The 15,854-nt window shown below is 40.4% G+C and overlaps 1 protein-coding gene across 9 annotated transcripts in view; it reads right to left on the bottom strand.

The window, feature by feature from the left end:
• The window catches only part of KCNC1 (potassium voltage-gated channel subfamily C member 1), a 108,470-nt gene that overhangs the window by 79,650 nt on the left and 12,966 nt on the right, over positions 1–15,854 (bottom strand). The gene's annotated exons all lie outside the window — the stretch shown is intronic.

Genomic DNA, 15,854 nt, shown 5'->3' with positions numbered 1-15,854 from the left:
GGGGAGATTAGTGGTTTGGTTTTGATCTCTTGGGACTTCCATAAATCAGTAAGCCAATCTAAAATTAATGCAGTAGCAGTGGTAATAGCGATGTGAGAATGTACTCAGATCCATTATCTTCTAATTCCAGTCACTGTGGAAGGGCTGAGACTGTGGTGTTTTCTCAAATCGTTGTGAAATGCATTGTTGCTTTCTCAGCTGTGGTTCATACCCAGCTGGTCCAGCCAGCACATCGCTACTCATTCCTCCATACTTGTCTGTCTACTTGGCTTTCCACCTGCCTTAAGTATTCAGAGAGTTTATGCAGTACTGCAGAGTGGCATGTGTAAAATAAAGATGATATCCTGGTGGCCTTGCAGACTTGTACATATTCAGACTTGTGAAGTGGTCTTGTACTTGTTCTGCCTCTTACAGTGGAAGGGATTTTGCTTCCCTGATCCCAACCTCGAGGGATTCTCCTGGCAAGTAAATAAAATGTTTCCTGCTGCCCTATGGGCTACTTCATTTTCTCCCAGCAGTTCATAAAGCTGAGAAACAACTGCCACCACCATGATGTATTGACTTGATTTTCCATTAAAAATTAATTGCTTCCTGTTTGATGAATAGTGATAAGTAATGACCTTTGAAGTGTGCTGTGGTCTCAAGTATGCTTGAAGCTCTTAGCTTTTGTTTGAAAAAACTTGACAGATATCTACAAGTTGTGGCTTCACAGAGGCAGCACAGGGAAGAAAGATTTCTGTTGTAAAGCATCACTAGAAGTTAACAGCCTGGCTGCTCTTAACTGTAAGTTTAAGTGATGTTAGCTAACAGGCTGTGTACAGGTTGTGTATATGAAAGCACTGCTTTTCTCCTACTCTAGTTAGCGCCTCATCAAAATCTGGTGACTTTTTTATTTCCTTCCATCCTAGAAAATCTGAACTCAGCATGTAAAATCCATGCAAAATCAGCCACATGGTCTGGAATGCTGCCATTGCATTTAGTTAACTGAGGGAGCTCACGTTTGACTTGAATACAACTGAAAAAAAATGAACCTAATGTTTGAGTATGCTCACCCTGCGCAGAAGAACATGGTTGCAACTTACTACTGTCAACTACCAGAAAATTACTTTGACAAACAAATTCAGTTCTGATTTGTATTTTTTTTTTTAACATCTGGCTTGTTGTGATCTGTCTCATGTCTTACTTTAACCCATCCAGCAAATTCTGTCTGCCTGCACTTTGGTTGTCCCAAAGTGGTCTCAAGTCTTTGCAGTTCCATGTCATCCACTGCTATTAGCTCCTGCAGCTCCCATCACTTTAATCCTCTTCTGTATATTTACTTTACTGATGTTTGATTTTAGAAATTAAACTGCTTTGAGTTTCTTTGTACTCCTTCTCAATCTCCTTGTTGGTTTTTTTTTTTTTGTTTTGTTTTGTTTTTGTTTTTTTTTAATATTCTTTTTCAAATTCTGCAAAGCACTTCAGAAAACACTAGTTTTAAAACACTAAACACTAGTTAAAGAATCCATGCCAAATAAATGGGCTGAGTTATTTTTTTAACTGGACAGAGTATGCAGAAGGCAAAAATGTACTTTGTTAATCATCTGGTTTTGTGTTTCAGTTGTGTTTCACTCTCTGGCTCTTTTTCTAGTGTTGCTGAAAGCTCTGCACGCAGGTGAAGAGGAGTGTGTGAATGGGGAGCATGATATATCCCTAATGAAACAGATGTCTTTAGTGTCATAGTGGTAATATCTCCCTCCTGTTCTAATTTCCAGGGTCTCTGGATGTTTTAGGGGAAAGTCAAGCCTCTTCTGCCTGAAATGAGTGGCCTCTTTCATGTAGAGAAACTATATAGCTGATCCCTGTGCAATTTGCAGTAAGGCTGCTGGATTGAGTGCGTGTTTGGGCAGAGAGCAGATGAGGGAAAATCTGTATGCAGCACATCAAATTATTATTTAAAGAATTCTGGCAGAATCTGTCAAGGAAAGCAAGATAAATCAGGGTGAAGGCAAAAACAATTGTGTAAGGTAGTTTATACAAAGCAGTTGCCATTATAAATAATAGAGCAAAAAGGCATCCTCTGGAAACTTTCCAATTCATTTTTACCAGTTCTGCCTTAAATAACTGATAATTCTGTAGTACTTTGTGTTCTCTCTCATTGCTCTTCCTTTGCTGTGGAAGTCTCCTCAGGTCTTCTTGGCTTCTTGGTTTGGGTCATAAATCTAGATCTTTTTTTCTTCTCTTGTTTGTTTGTTTTTGTTTTGCATCCCACATCTTAGGACTTAATCACTGAGACTATGCTCTTCATATAGATCTCTTGGCATCTAAGGCTTGCTTCTAGCCATAACCCTCCCAGCTAAACAGAAACATGAAACCTTGATCATTACTATATTGTTCTCCTGATCGTTTTTGTTCCCCCCAAAGTGTTGGCTAAGCCAGAAGCAGAAGATGAGGATGCGCTCTGACCAATGCCCTTCCGTATGGGCAGAACAGGTGGACCACATGTGTTTAGATCACCTGAGGTGCTTGTTTCTTATCAACCTTACTATTCTGCCTAAATAAGCATGGGGTATCCCCACATGCCTTAGCATCATCCGTGTTAGAGCAGGGTGAGCAGAAGCCTGAAGCAGTCTCATGTTTTCTCATGGTGACTTCGAAGCACGTGAGAAACAGATTTTGGGCTAAAAAAAATAGTAGTGGAGGCAGCAGCCTGCTCCTGGCTGGCACTGGTCATCTGAGGACCCTTCTTCCTTACAGAGCTCCAATGATACAAAGCTGTGGGAGGAGGACACTGTCCTGAAAGACTTGGAGGATTTTAGGCTGGTGATATATTGTCTTCTTCATATACCACAGGAAATCATGAAGATCATCTGCCTTTTCCTTAAAAAGTATTCTGCTAAGTGATTCTGAACAAAACCATAAAGAAATATTGGCACCAATTTGTCATTCAGTTTTAGGAGTTATTTCTGATGGCCCAAATTCACTTGGCCAGAGAGATCAATGCCAACTGCTTTATTTAGTGTCAGTGCAGCATAACAGTCTTGCTGTCCTAGACATCTGTCAGTACCAGATGAATTGTTGGGTTGTGTATGGAGAGCAGAATACAGGTGAGCTTCTGCACCCATTGCAGTAGATCTCTAAACATTTCATTATCTACAAGGGCAGTGGAGTTAAAATCTGGGGATGTTATGGATATCAACCTATGGCATGTTGAAATATTCACTACTAACTTGAAATGCTTAATCGTTTTGCACGTAACTTGCATCTTCTTTCTGCTTGCATGGGGATAACCATCTGATTTGTTAGGTCCAAGGAATGGCATAGATATTAACAATGTTTTAATTCTAGGATAAATAATAGCTGATCATAATTTAAAAGCTATTATCTCATAAACCAAAGGGTTGATGATGGTTTATGTGCTGAAGCAATGAGATATATTTACCCTGGATTAAAGCTGGGAATGATGTTTCTCTAGATAGATCGCCAAATAAATAAAAAAACTGTAGTTAGCTTGCAAATTACATTCATTTTCATTCAAAAAAAAATCTTATTACCTTCAGTAAAATGAGAGTTAGTGGTTTGTACAAGAATGGTTATTCATCTTTTGTCTTCTTTGTTTAGAAAATGTCAACTATTGAAGTTGTTCTACGATTAAAAAACTTAATCAGAGGATCATTTTTCAAAAGGAGAAATACATAATGGGATTTGTTAATTAGTTTAGGTACCTGCCCCTCTTGAAATTATTCTTTATTATTTAAATTTGGGAAAGTTGAGTTATCCAGTACTTTTAGAATGCTTTAAAGTTCTCATTCAGCATCCATCAAGTACCTTAAGTGCTGCCTTAGAGCATCCAACAGGTAAAATGTTTCCTCAAAATGACAGCCTGAACTGAGCAGTGAACTCTTCATTCAGAATCAGGCTTCCAGTCACCTTCTGCAGTTTCTTTTCTAAAAATGAGGAGGAGGAAGAAGCCTAAACTGAAAGCTGGGTTTGGCCCAGGTTTGGTGTTCTGAGCCAGATGAGGGAGATTACATGATAGTGCTGTGAGACCAAGGAGAAGGGACAGTGAGGAGTGAAGGCTACACTGACACACAGAAGCTGTGTAATTTCAATTGGCTGAAATAAAGTTAATCTGTGGGGGACTTCTTTAACATGGCCTTTGGGACTTTGCTTTGTTCCTCTCTTTTGCACGGATTGGGTGTTATGAGAGTGGCTCTGGGTGACTTGATGATGTCCCCAGTGGAGCAGCTGTTGAGCTGAATGAGGAGGATTGTTGTGGCCACCTCCCTTGATGCAAAGCTACATGGACTGCAATATGCTTGCAGCTCAGTGGCAGTCCTGGTGGTGGTGACAGGCTGACATCCTGGAGAGCAGTGACAAACAGGCAGAGGGTGACAGGAATAGCTCATGTCCATTGTGAAAGTAAATGACAAAAGCCAAAGAGCAACACTACCTAGGAGGACTCCCTTGTGAAAAGCAACACAAGGCTCACCTCTGCTCAGAAGCTGAGGTAATGTAATATTAAAGAAAGTGCTGTACCAGCTGGAGATGCAGCTGTAGCACTGCTCAGGCTGAGTGCCACAGAATGAACTGGAAATCTCCATTATGGTGCCCTGACTTATAGGCACGGCAGCTGGCAGTTGAGTGAAGTTGACTCCGCTGTGGTGTGATCTCACAGCAGAACAACTGGAGGCTTCAAGCACAGTATCTTGTATTAATGATGTTTGATTTTGGCCATGTAACCCTTACACATGGTGACATCCATAATTAGCTCAGTCTTGCTTCTGTGAGCATCAATCAGCCATTGACTACAAAGGATTTGGGCTTCTATGTGAATATTTTTATGGGATATTTAATATTGCTATTACCCATCAGGTAAGAAAATAATTCAGTTACTACTGTGGTTATGGCAGCCTGAAATCTCTGTGTAAGAGCACTCTGGAGAGATCTGGACTGTGAGAACAGAATAACTGCCCCATTTTTAAGCAGCTCATCCTGTCTCCTAGCCAACACAAACACATTTCATAAAACATATGTGGTCTGTGAGAAGCTGGTAGGAAACTAGTTCAGGAGTTTCCATTCCTGCAACTTGTTTGTCTTCCATTCTTCTGGTATTTTCATGACTAAACAAACTGATCTGGATGCCTTAGTTTCTATTCAATGAAACTTTGGTACTCTGTAAGAATTTCGTAAACTGGAATCTTGTCTTGGCGCTCAAGATTTTGCTTCCATTTTGAGAATGTGTTTCTAGAGAAGTAGGGTGTGAGTAAATGTGGGTAGTGAAAGAAATGGCACCAACCATTGCAGTCTTGATTTCTGAAGGCATTTCCTGAGTTATTTTAAAGGTCTTGCGTATGGCTGCTGGAATCTTATCTCAGAATATGAACTGTCTTTTTAAATGAAAGATATTCAGCCTGGTCTTCCTCAGCATTTCATTTCAGCCACTTTTGGTGCTCTGACCTGAGCTCTCTCCTGAGATTCATGTGCATCAATATCTTCCAGGAAAACAGAATAGAAAATAGCTTTACCTGCTCTAATTTCCATTTCATGTCAGCTTTTCTTTGTTTTGGTTAGCTCGTATATGTTTATGTATGTACATATTTTTATACTTTATGCTTTTATATTTAATAGCTTATGATTTTCATTAAGAGATTTTCATCTGATTTTCTAGGCTGGATTAAAGACTGAATTTTGACTGTATAGGCAAAAATCAAATTGGTTTTATCCTAAATTAGAAGCTGCATTTACGTACTGGCAAAGGATGGCATATAAAATACGTCACACAGGACATTTAGTCAGTGACTTCCAAAATACAAGCAATAAATATTACAGACATTAACAATTGCCTTCCAGAAAATGAACATAAAGTGAATAAAAAATGTACATATGTAAAACATACCCAAAGGTAGCCTTTGTTTACATGCTAGCAGTTCACAGTGATTTCTGTGCCACCAGTTCTTGCTCTCTGCAGTCAGTCGTTACCACAGAAACTGCAACAACACATGGCACCAGGCGAGATAAAGCTCCTTCATTAAGAAAGTCGATCACGGGGAAACAAATTCTCTCCATCTTATCGCTGCCATTTGAAGGAGGTAAAACACCTGGTATGGCAGAGCCTCATTGCAAATGAGCCTCTGGTAAGGAAATATTTTCAGTTATGCCCATTTGAACACCTTGGACAATACTAGTTTCACTGAAATCTTGTCTTTGTGCTGCTGTTGGATTGGAAATAGCTCTGCAAGGTAGAGTTTGAATGGAACATGGAATAATTGGGATAGAATTAGCCACGACCTCCAGATATTCTTTTATAAATTAAGTGGGATATGCTTTATTTTTTTTTTTCCACAAGGCCTAAATAAATACACATTCAGTTGCTCTTGAGCTGGTCAGTGCTGAACTACTGTGGGCTCAGGGTTTCTGTGAGAACACTTGTGGAGGTGAAAAGGACCAGATTCATCTTTATCTGTTTCCTTAAGGCAGAACAAGAGGTTGGCTATGGATTGAAAAGCTGTTGGATCCAAGGGAATTTGTAGCAACAGAAACTGATGTCAGACTATGTCACCATTAAAGTACAAGGCAGGGACTCTGCCTTTGATTTCCCTAGAACCAGCTGGCTTTAAGGAATGGGGAAGAGGTGACCATGAATGATTAACCTGATGTGCAACAGGCTCTTAAGAAAGTAAAAGAACAAACTTTTTTGCTCCTTAACTCAAATACAGCCCCTTTTTCCTTGATGAGAAAACCTGTCTTTAGGCTTTGGCTGGAGGCACATCAAGTAAGAATGAGCTTTCTGTGGCAACCCCTTGTGGACTCTGCTGTACTCACTGGAACTCTAAGCAGCAGCACCATGAAGAGACAGAGAGGCAAAGGCTTTCCAGAGCTGTGATAATAAGTGTTATTGTGCAGGAACCACTCTCTGTAGGATCCCCTCTGTATTAGCATTTGTATTTCTGGTGCTTGCTGGCTTCCCTCCTCTATTTGTAGGAAATAAAAGTTGCCCCAAAGGATCTGTGTGATTCCAGTGTGCATGCTGTGCAGGACAAAACTGTGACACTGAGGGCAAATAGTCTTGAGGTGTGTACATGTTTGGTTTTGCCACTGAGGTATTAGAGATCAGTGAAATCAGAGGTAGCTTCAAGAGGCCAGAACTTTTTCTTGTTTCCCTAAGGAAGTAGAAAGGCAGATTCTCACTGTCAGGAGGAAGAAATGACTATTCTCATCATCATCTTACCGTTTGCTATCCTGTGAGGTGCAATGCTCTTTATTTCAAGAAATGAATTTGAAGTAGTTCATCTTGCTTTTTAGGAAAATGCTTTGCTAGACGGTATAGGCCACATTTGGCATGACAAACTTGCATGGATACTGACAACTTTAGGCAGAGCTGTAATCTTGAGCTGCTCTAGACCTCTGTCTGGCATTGTTATATAGCTTTAAATGAAGATGCTGCCATCAATCAGCCTGTCACCTACCTCACTACCCACTTCTATTAAATGATTTCACTATCAGCTAAGATGGAGCACACCAGTGAGTGGCATATTATAAGTGTCTAGAGAGATTAGATACTGAAATGAGATGGATAACATCCAGGCTGCTGTGCTGGATCCATGAGCTCCCAGTACTGTGGCTGCTAACACATCCTGCTTCAGTAGGATGAAACCTACAGCTGCGCTTCCTCATTTGGTTTTGTTAACAGTGGGTGCAAGTTGAAGGTGTGCAAAATCAGCCTCCTGAGAAAGCTATTAGAACTGCATACAGGATATAAGCAATATGGTATCTAATGTTTTGAAGGTAATACAGAAGCACCATGTGCTTGACTTCATTAGGTGTCTTAGCAAGCACTCAGCAGTGCTCTGAGCCTCTGTGTTAAGTTTCTCTAACCAGAAGCTTCTGAATCTGTTTTCCTTTGGGATGGTCCTTGCTAAAAGATGACTTTAAAAGCAATAATTGAAGTACCTGTAGTAACTGCTCAGCTAAGGAAGCTGAAAGTGGAATTCTGGTGAAGCCTGATGGTGGCCCTGTTTGAGGAAAAAATCCATCACCCCAGGGAAGCTGGTTTTGATAGGCTGCAGTATGGGATTTAAAACTGGATACATAGATATTAATTTACTGTGTTACTTTTTTGTCTTATTATGATGGGAAACTGTTCTGCTGAGAAAAAGGTACAGAATGTAGCCAATAAAAAAACGCAGCTACAGGTAATGAGCAGTGGCATTTAATCACCTATTTCCATTATTGGTGTTATCCTTTTCATGCAGTGGGGCACAAACTTGAGAACAAATGAAGGGAAATCTAGAATAATTAGAAGACTCTGACACAGGAAGTCAATAGCGTTACCTCAGGTGGCTCTGTATTACACAACTACTTCATGAATGCTGGAGAAATGTGTGAGGATTAGTTAATAATTAACTAGTTGCACTTATATAAAAAACTTAGCTGCTATCAGTTCATCTTTTCTGGCATTAAAAGGAGTATTAGAACTTTGTAAAATTCCCAATAATTTTCCTAAACTAAAACACGGACTGACTTAAGCTCCCAGAGGTTAATTCTAGAAAATCTCTGTTCTATTTTCTGTAGTAATACATATTTTCTAGTCTCCATCTAATGTGTTGTTAGTGCAGGATAATTCCATATTTGTCAGTTAAAAGAAAAATGTTTCTCAGTTTAAATACACACACGCACACACATGCACACACATATACAGGTACATATGCATTCATGTATACAGATGAATATAAATTAAGGTTCTTTTGCTCATATTAATTACCACTGAAAAAAAATTCAGTCTTCTCAATTCAGTGAGCAAGCACAGCTTGACCTTGTTCTTCACCAGGGCCTCTGGCTGTTCCAGTAAACAAATATTCAGGGCAATAAAGTGGTAAAAGCTGTGGTATGCATTCTCTCTACCTTGAGTGGAAACAGTTGCAAAGTAGAAATTTCAGCCCTAACAAGATGACATATGAGAATTTCAATTCAGCTGTACCAGCACATACAGGGTGATAGGGTCAATTATTGAACAAAACACAACTTCAAGAAGAAGAGGTGAGCTGAGGAGCATACTGTGGTCAGAAAGCCATTGCCCACATTTCAGTTTAGCAAGGAGCCTGACTCTAATGCTCTATACGTGATGGCTGATTTCAGCATGTTAACTGAAAGAACTTTGTGTTCTTTAAACACTGTGAGCCAAAACTGGGATACGAAAGGAAAATTTCACATGGGATTTAAAACGGGTCCCTTAAGCAATCCCTTGTGCAGGCTACTGAAGGAAGGAAAGGTGGTGTGGTGCTATTTAGCATCCTTTTTTATTAGGTAGGAAATCTCTGACTGTGGTTGAAACTCTGCCAAATGCCCCCTGAGGTTCAGAGTGAAAAATGAGAATTTCAGCCTGTTGGTGACAGCTTGAAACCAAGGAGGGCAAGAAAGGTGGCAAGGGCAGCTGCTATGCTGCTGCCACCCAGGGGTGAAATGTTCCTGGGGTCCCCTTGGGGGAGGGTGGTTCTCCCCCAGTTGTGTTCTCAAGCATGACTGGATCTGTGGACTAACATGGTGTTGCTATTGCTTTCATTGCAAGAGAAAAATACCTCTTCTCTCTCATAAGGCAAATCAGCTGTCTGCATCCTCGCTGTGACGGGAGGGGACTGGGCAGGCCTATGTTCCAGCCTGCACCTTTGCAATAAGATGCTTTATTTTCTGGAGGAAAAGAGCATTCGGGTAAGCCCAAGGTAGCATGGAAGATGCCAGTTAGCTTGGAAAATACTCAGTCTTGTCTCACATTCTCAGTGAGAAGAAGCACTACATTTTAGAGCAGTGTTCTTTCAAACTAAGCGCTGAGAGCTCCTCGTGGATTTACTATTTTTGCTTTTAACCAGCAGAAGAAATAGTCTCCAAAATCCTGCTGGTTATCTGTAGGATGGTTCAGAGTCCATCTTGTCCTGCTAATAAATAGTAACTTTATTGCAGGGTCTGGTGGAGAAAATATTAACAAGAGCATACTTAAACAACCTCATAGCAGCCAACATCAGCAGAGGCAACTGGATGCTCCTGCAGGGCTTACCTGGTATTATTTCAGAACAAAATCCTGGCTTTAGGGCTTTAACTCCTGCTGACTCTCTGAAATGTAGCTATGGTGCTGCTGCACGACCTGAACAATCTTGTCGTATGGATAATTTCAGGCAAGGAGACAGTACAAAGAATGGGTTAAATCACAGACTTCCTACCTCGTTGGTATTCCTGGGTAATAATCCACCTACGGTGACTCTACACCGTGGGCAGAAAATGCCTACCTCTTTTAAAGCATAATTTATGCACTCCTTTGCCTTTTGAAAAGGATAGACACCAGCCAGATAGAAGGCTGCTCTGCTGCAATAGGGCTCAAAATTAACCATCAAAACGTGTGCCTGATGTGCAAGTTAATTTGCCAAGTCATAAATGTTACACACAGACATTTGTGTATATGTTTAAAATGTTTCTGGCTACGTAGCTCTAGCAAATACCACTTTTTTCTCCAGTCTGTGCTACAAGGACAGGGATGCACATGCTGTTAACCTGGCACAGTATGAAGTCTGCTACAAACTGATTCACCCAGTGGATTTCTTTCTGCAAGAGCTGCGTGCTATGAGACAGTGTCTCCTGTGCAAATCAAAGTGCCCTTGACTTGATCTGCAGTAAGCAGGAAGGAAGGTGCCTGGTATTTTTTTTCTCTGATGCAGCAGTGCCATCTGAGGAAGCTGAAAATGAGAAGGAGACTTAAAAAGGAATTTTATTCCTTTAACTTTTTTCTTAGGAAAAATATATTTTTTTAGGCTTAGACATGAAGGAGCTGATTGTTGAGAAGTTTCGGCTCATGGGTGCCTTCGTAGCAAAATTCAGAGCTAGAAAATTCTGTGGTGGTTGCATAAGTATTGAAATTACAACACTGCTGAAGCCTGAACAGCAAGCAATTGACTGGGGACCATATTTCTAATATAATTTCTTCCTGACCTTTTTTTTGTTGTTGTTTCACTTTGAGTTTTGATTAACTTTGCATTAATTTTAATCACTGAGCACTGGAGAAGGAAGTTTTTTTATTTTTTTGTTAAACTTCCAGCTGCTTTCCCTCATTATTCCATTTAGAAAATGAGTTATTTCCCGATACCTTCAGAGACCGCTCTAGAAAACAAGCAGGGAGGTCAAATTTGCCATCTTACATCCCTTGAATGAGACAACCAGGATAAAGTCAATTACAGACCATCCCTGTATCTCATAAAGAAAAACCAAATTGTGAGTTAGAGTGAACTCTTTTCAATCAGTGCATATTTGTTTGTTTTTTTTTGAAGAACGCAACGTCCCCTGAGCAGTATCAGACCCGTAGGCACTTTCTGCTTGCCTATAACAAGGCTTACTGGGTTATCACTGGACAGAGATTCCATGCACCTCTAACATACTCTGTGGTCTGTGTATTTCCAAAGAAGATGTGCAACTCTTGTGTTGTCTGCCTCTCTTCTTGAGTCTTATGGGGACACCAGGTTAGTGCTTGTTCCAGCACACTGGAAATGACAGAAAAGGTCCAAGTATCATTCCTTTGTGTCCCTCCTGACTGCTTTGCCTCTTGTCTTGATCTGTAGTAGCACCTCTGCCACCTCCGACTGAATGTCTCCTCAAGAAGCTATTAGTTTATTCTCAGTATCTGTCTGCTGTCTTTGTGTCAAGGGGCGCATAATACTAAAGATTTTCCTGGAGATGAGGCCTCCCCAGCTGAGAAAAATGCATCTGATCCCACTGTGCTTTCTGCCTTCATGCGATTGCTCAGGGAGCATTAGCGTATGTCAGGCTTCAGTATTCGCTCATCATCATCCGCTCTGACATCTCATTCTGTAGGGTGTTGGGCTTCTTGGATAAGACCAACTTTGCTAAACGCAGCCCTCAGCTCCTACTAAGTCTGCCTGTTCTGAGAAGGTTGTATGTTTTCCAACAGAGTACAGGATGAAAGTCAAGGGCTCATCCCCTTGCCACTTCCTCCCTCAGTTTGAAATCTCTGCTTAGATCACAAATGTTATGAAAGTAAGAGGGTTAATTCACTTTGACTGTTTTCTGGCTTTATGGGGTTCCTACAAACTGAGGCCAGTTAAAATGTAGGGTATGAATAAGTCACCTAGAGCTTGAATTCTGTATACTTTGTGTTAAAATATCTATTTGGGGGTATATGTGTTCCATTTTTAAACTCTGTCGTTACTTGAATATTATTTAGTAGTCAATTGTATCGGTAATCTGTTAAGATTCTGCTTTAATTTTTCATCTGACAGTGCAAAAAGAATCTTCTGAATTTTTAAATGCAGGCATAAGTTTTATAGATATGGCCTTAACTTGTCCTAAATTCTACTTTCTTGAATCATCAAAGCTTTGCTTTCTCATTTTTTGTCAATCTTACTGAGGAATGCTGAATAATCAGAACAGAGCAAAGATAAGATTACCTTCTGATCCGCCTGATTTATTTTGATAAGAACTTTATTTTGAGAAGATCTTTCTGCTGTCAAAAAGATGTCCTCGCTTCACCTGTTCAAACACAATCTGAAAATTCATAAAACTTTATCTCCAAATTACTGTGCACACATTAGTCTGCACGATACCCAGGAAAAGTAGATAAATAATGTTCTATTATCTTGATTATAGCTGAAATATCACTTGCTAGAAGCTGGGAGTTGCCAGAGATCACTTCTGAAGTCAGATCAAGACTTAGTGCATTCCTATGTCTCCTATATGAGATGGTATTGCTTCTCTATGCTACTATGCCTCTTCTCTGTTTTTGCATCTCCATTGCTGTGCCTGTCACTGAATCCTAGACGTATTCATTTTGGAGTCCTCAGTGAACAGACTTATAAGAAGCAACATCTTTTCATTAGACGGAATGTGTCCTCAGACTCCCTGTTTATTCCGTGCCTACTTTTTGAGTAATGTGGTTTAAGGGCTGAGGGCTGCTAACTGTCCCTAGATTTAATGTGCCGTGAGAGTTGTCCCTAGAATAATACCTATGGGGTTTGAAACTGGCATTTGCATCCTTTGATCTGACAGGGCAAGAGCCTATGGCTCCTTTTTGTGTCCATAAATACCCTAATGTAGTTGTTATGCCAGGGTGTTTTGTTTTTGTTTTGTTTTTCTACTGAAATTCCATAATCCCATTTGGTGTTGGATCACAACTGAAAAGGAGTGTGTGTGTGTGTGCATGGCGACGGCCATAATGCTTGTGCAGGACTCCTAAAAGGAAAAGCTCTCTGGACAGGTTGGAAATGTGACGCCTCTGCTGTAGAGCTCTTAAAGAGATGAAATTGGCTTTTTTTTCCCTTTCTCTTTCCGCCAAGCTCTTGTGCCAGCCGTCAACATGTTTGACCTTCACATGCCACAGTAAAAAATGAGTGTATCAGAACACACTGTCCAAAATCCTCAAATGTCCTTACAGCAAAGACTTCTCCTGTGTAAGCACTGGTGATAATACATGAGGTTTTTCTCTGTGGAACCTAACCCGTTTTTTTTTTTGTTTTTTTTTTTTGTTTTGTTTTGTTTTGTTTTTTTTTGTTTTGTTTTGTTTTTTTTAATTCATTGGCAAATTTGCAACAGCAAAATGTGCTCTTTTGACCACAGAACATATTACTGCAAATTCCCTTCTTCCTGGCCTCTTGCGAGGGCTGCTTTCTTGCTTGTGGCACATGCAGAATGTACTGGCATATTGCTGTCATTTGAATTACTCTGATTAGGTCATTCTCACCTTGCTGGAAAAGGAGGGGGGATTTGTTGTTAGTTAACACAGTTTGAGATTTCAAGCTCTTGACTGTTTTGTTCCTCTGCTTCTAGGCAGGTGATCTGTCATCCTGCTTTCCCCTTCCAGTGTCCCAGCACTGTTCTTCAGTGGACACTGAAGAACAAGACTTCCCCATCCTCACAGTCATTTGCTCTTCTAATTCTAAAGCCTCTTCCTTTCTTGCTTTTCCTTTGTCCAGTTTCCTACATTTTCTTCCTCGTTGCTTACACTGGACCTGCTATTTTCTGTACTTCTGCTTCAACACAGTGTCCTTTGAACGTCTGTTGATGAACTCTGTTCCTCCTGCATAAGTCTGTGCTCTCTGTGAAGCTGGTCAGTTATCCAGTGACAAACACTGCCTAAAAACATAACTGGTGCCGCAGACTCTGGGTGAAAGGGGAACAGCCAGAAGGACAAGATGTTGATCCCTCTAAAGGGAGAGCAGTTTTGTGTCCAGAAAGAGCTACAGAAACACAAAGCCAGGCAGAGAATCGTGTGATGAAAGTTCACAAGTGAGCCCTTATCTTCCTGATAGCCTGTTTTTTTCTTAACTGATTTACAAACAAATAAGAAAGGCCCACCTCAAACAGGCTAAAGGACTGCAAGCAAGACATGTGGAATGTAATTCAGAAATAACAACACAAGGGAAATTAAGAAGAGAAATCCTTTTTTCTTTGTTTGTTAGTTATTAAAAAGAGGATTATACTCTAAACTGCAAGTCAGTGGGGAGTACTTTTAACTAGAAGAGTTTGTCATTGGAGCTAGTGGCTTGGCTTGAGAGCGTTTCTGTGGCCTGTGGGTATTTTAATAGCAGAACCGTGGTGAGAACTTGCAGTGAACACTAACAGGGATTTTGCAGCTTGCTGGTTTCATGTCATCTGGAATTTTTTCTTGATTACAGCTCATGTTGTAGGCAGCGCAGGTAGTGAATGAGAAGATTCATTTTTCATCCATATCCAAATCTTTATTTCCTTTACAGCTTCTGGTCTCCCAGTAAACTTAGCACAGGACTTGGGAAGGTGGTTTCTGCTCATAAATCATCTACTGAGTTTTTCCTGAAGATCTTTCTGAGCTTTGTGCCACCTTTTGAGCCACGTTGCAGCTCTTTTAGAGAAACCTTTACACCAAACTTCTGCTGCACCTGGACAAAGTCGCACACAGCCATGAGGTAGAAATCTTATTTTCTATTCTTTTGCTCAAGTTGTCAAAACGAGGAGCCAAGGATGCCACAGAAAGGGATTTCTACTAAAAGTTTTGCAGCTACAAGAACTGGTGGTGTGCCCACAGCCCCACTACAAGTGGAAATCGCCTGGTAGGTGGGCAGAAACCTGCTAGGCTCCTGGGATGAACACCACAAACAGGATACCCTGGTGGCTAAAAAAAGAGCTGTTGTTCCTCATGTTCACATCTAGGATCTCTGCTTACACTGACCACAGTTCTCACACCTATAAACATGTGCATCTTCCTGCTAAAATAGCTTTAGGACTGTCTTGATAAAAAGAGAGAAGATTAAAATCCTTGATGGTCTGAATCAGGCCTTGCTGCTGAAGAGCTAGTTAACTTTATGTTTGCAAGAAATGCCATAAAATCAAAGAACAAGTGTGTGTGCTACTCCACTCCCAGCACAGAGCAACTATGAAATACTACTTGGATGAAGGAAGTGCGGGTAATTGACGCAGGTGATCATATATACAAAATAGGTTGAAATGGTTTTCTTGTAATACACACAAGCAATAAAAGACCAAGGAGCACAGCTCCACACTTCCCAGCTTTTGCTCATATTTGTGCCACTTGTGTTCCTTTTGCCTTTTGTAGTTCCTGGTTTCTCCCTTTCTAATAATCTAAGAGACAAGATGACAGAACAGATTAGAAAAATGCCTATAAATAATACCATACATAAAGAGGCATTTACCCACCGAGTCTTACATCTCTTTCTCTGATTTGGTTCTATTTTTAAAAACTTCATCTTACTTGACACTGACAATGATTCATATAAATATTAAGTATTCATTTTTAGTCCACTGCACATAAGTGAAGCTAAACTGTAATGTTCTTTGGAATTTTACCCTGCAGGTCTTTACTTAGGTCTGGGAAATGGGACAGGCAG

The sequence above is a fragment of the Coturnix japonica genome, chromosome 5 (assembly GCF_054131305.1).
Source record: "Coturnix japonica strain WE chromosome 5, WE-NBRP24, whole genome shotgun sequence".
Taxonomy (NCBI): domain Eukaryota; kingdom Metazoa; phylum Chordata; class Aves; order Galliformes; family Phasianidae; genus Coturnix; species Coturnix japonica.
This window is presented reverse-complemented; position numbering and strand designations above follow the sequence as displayed.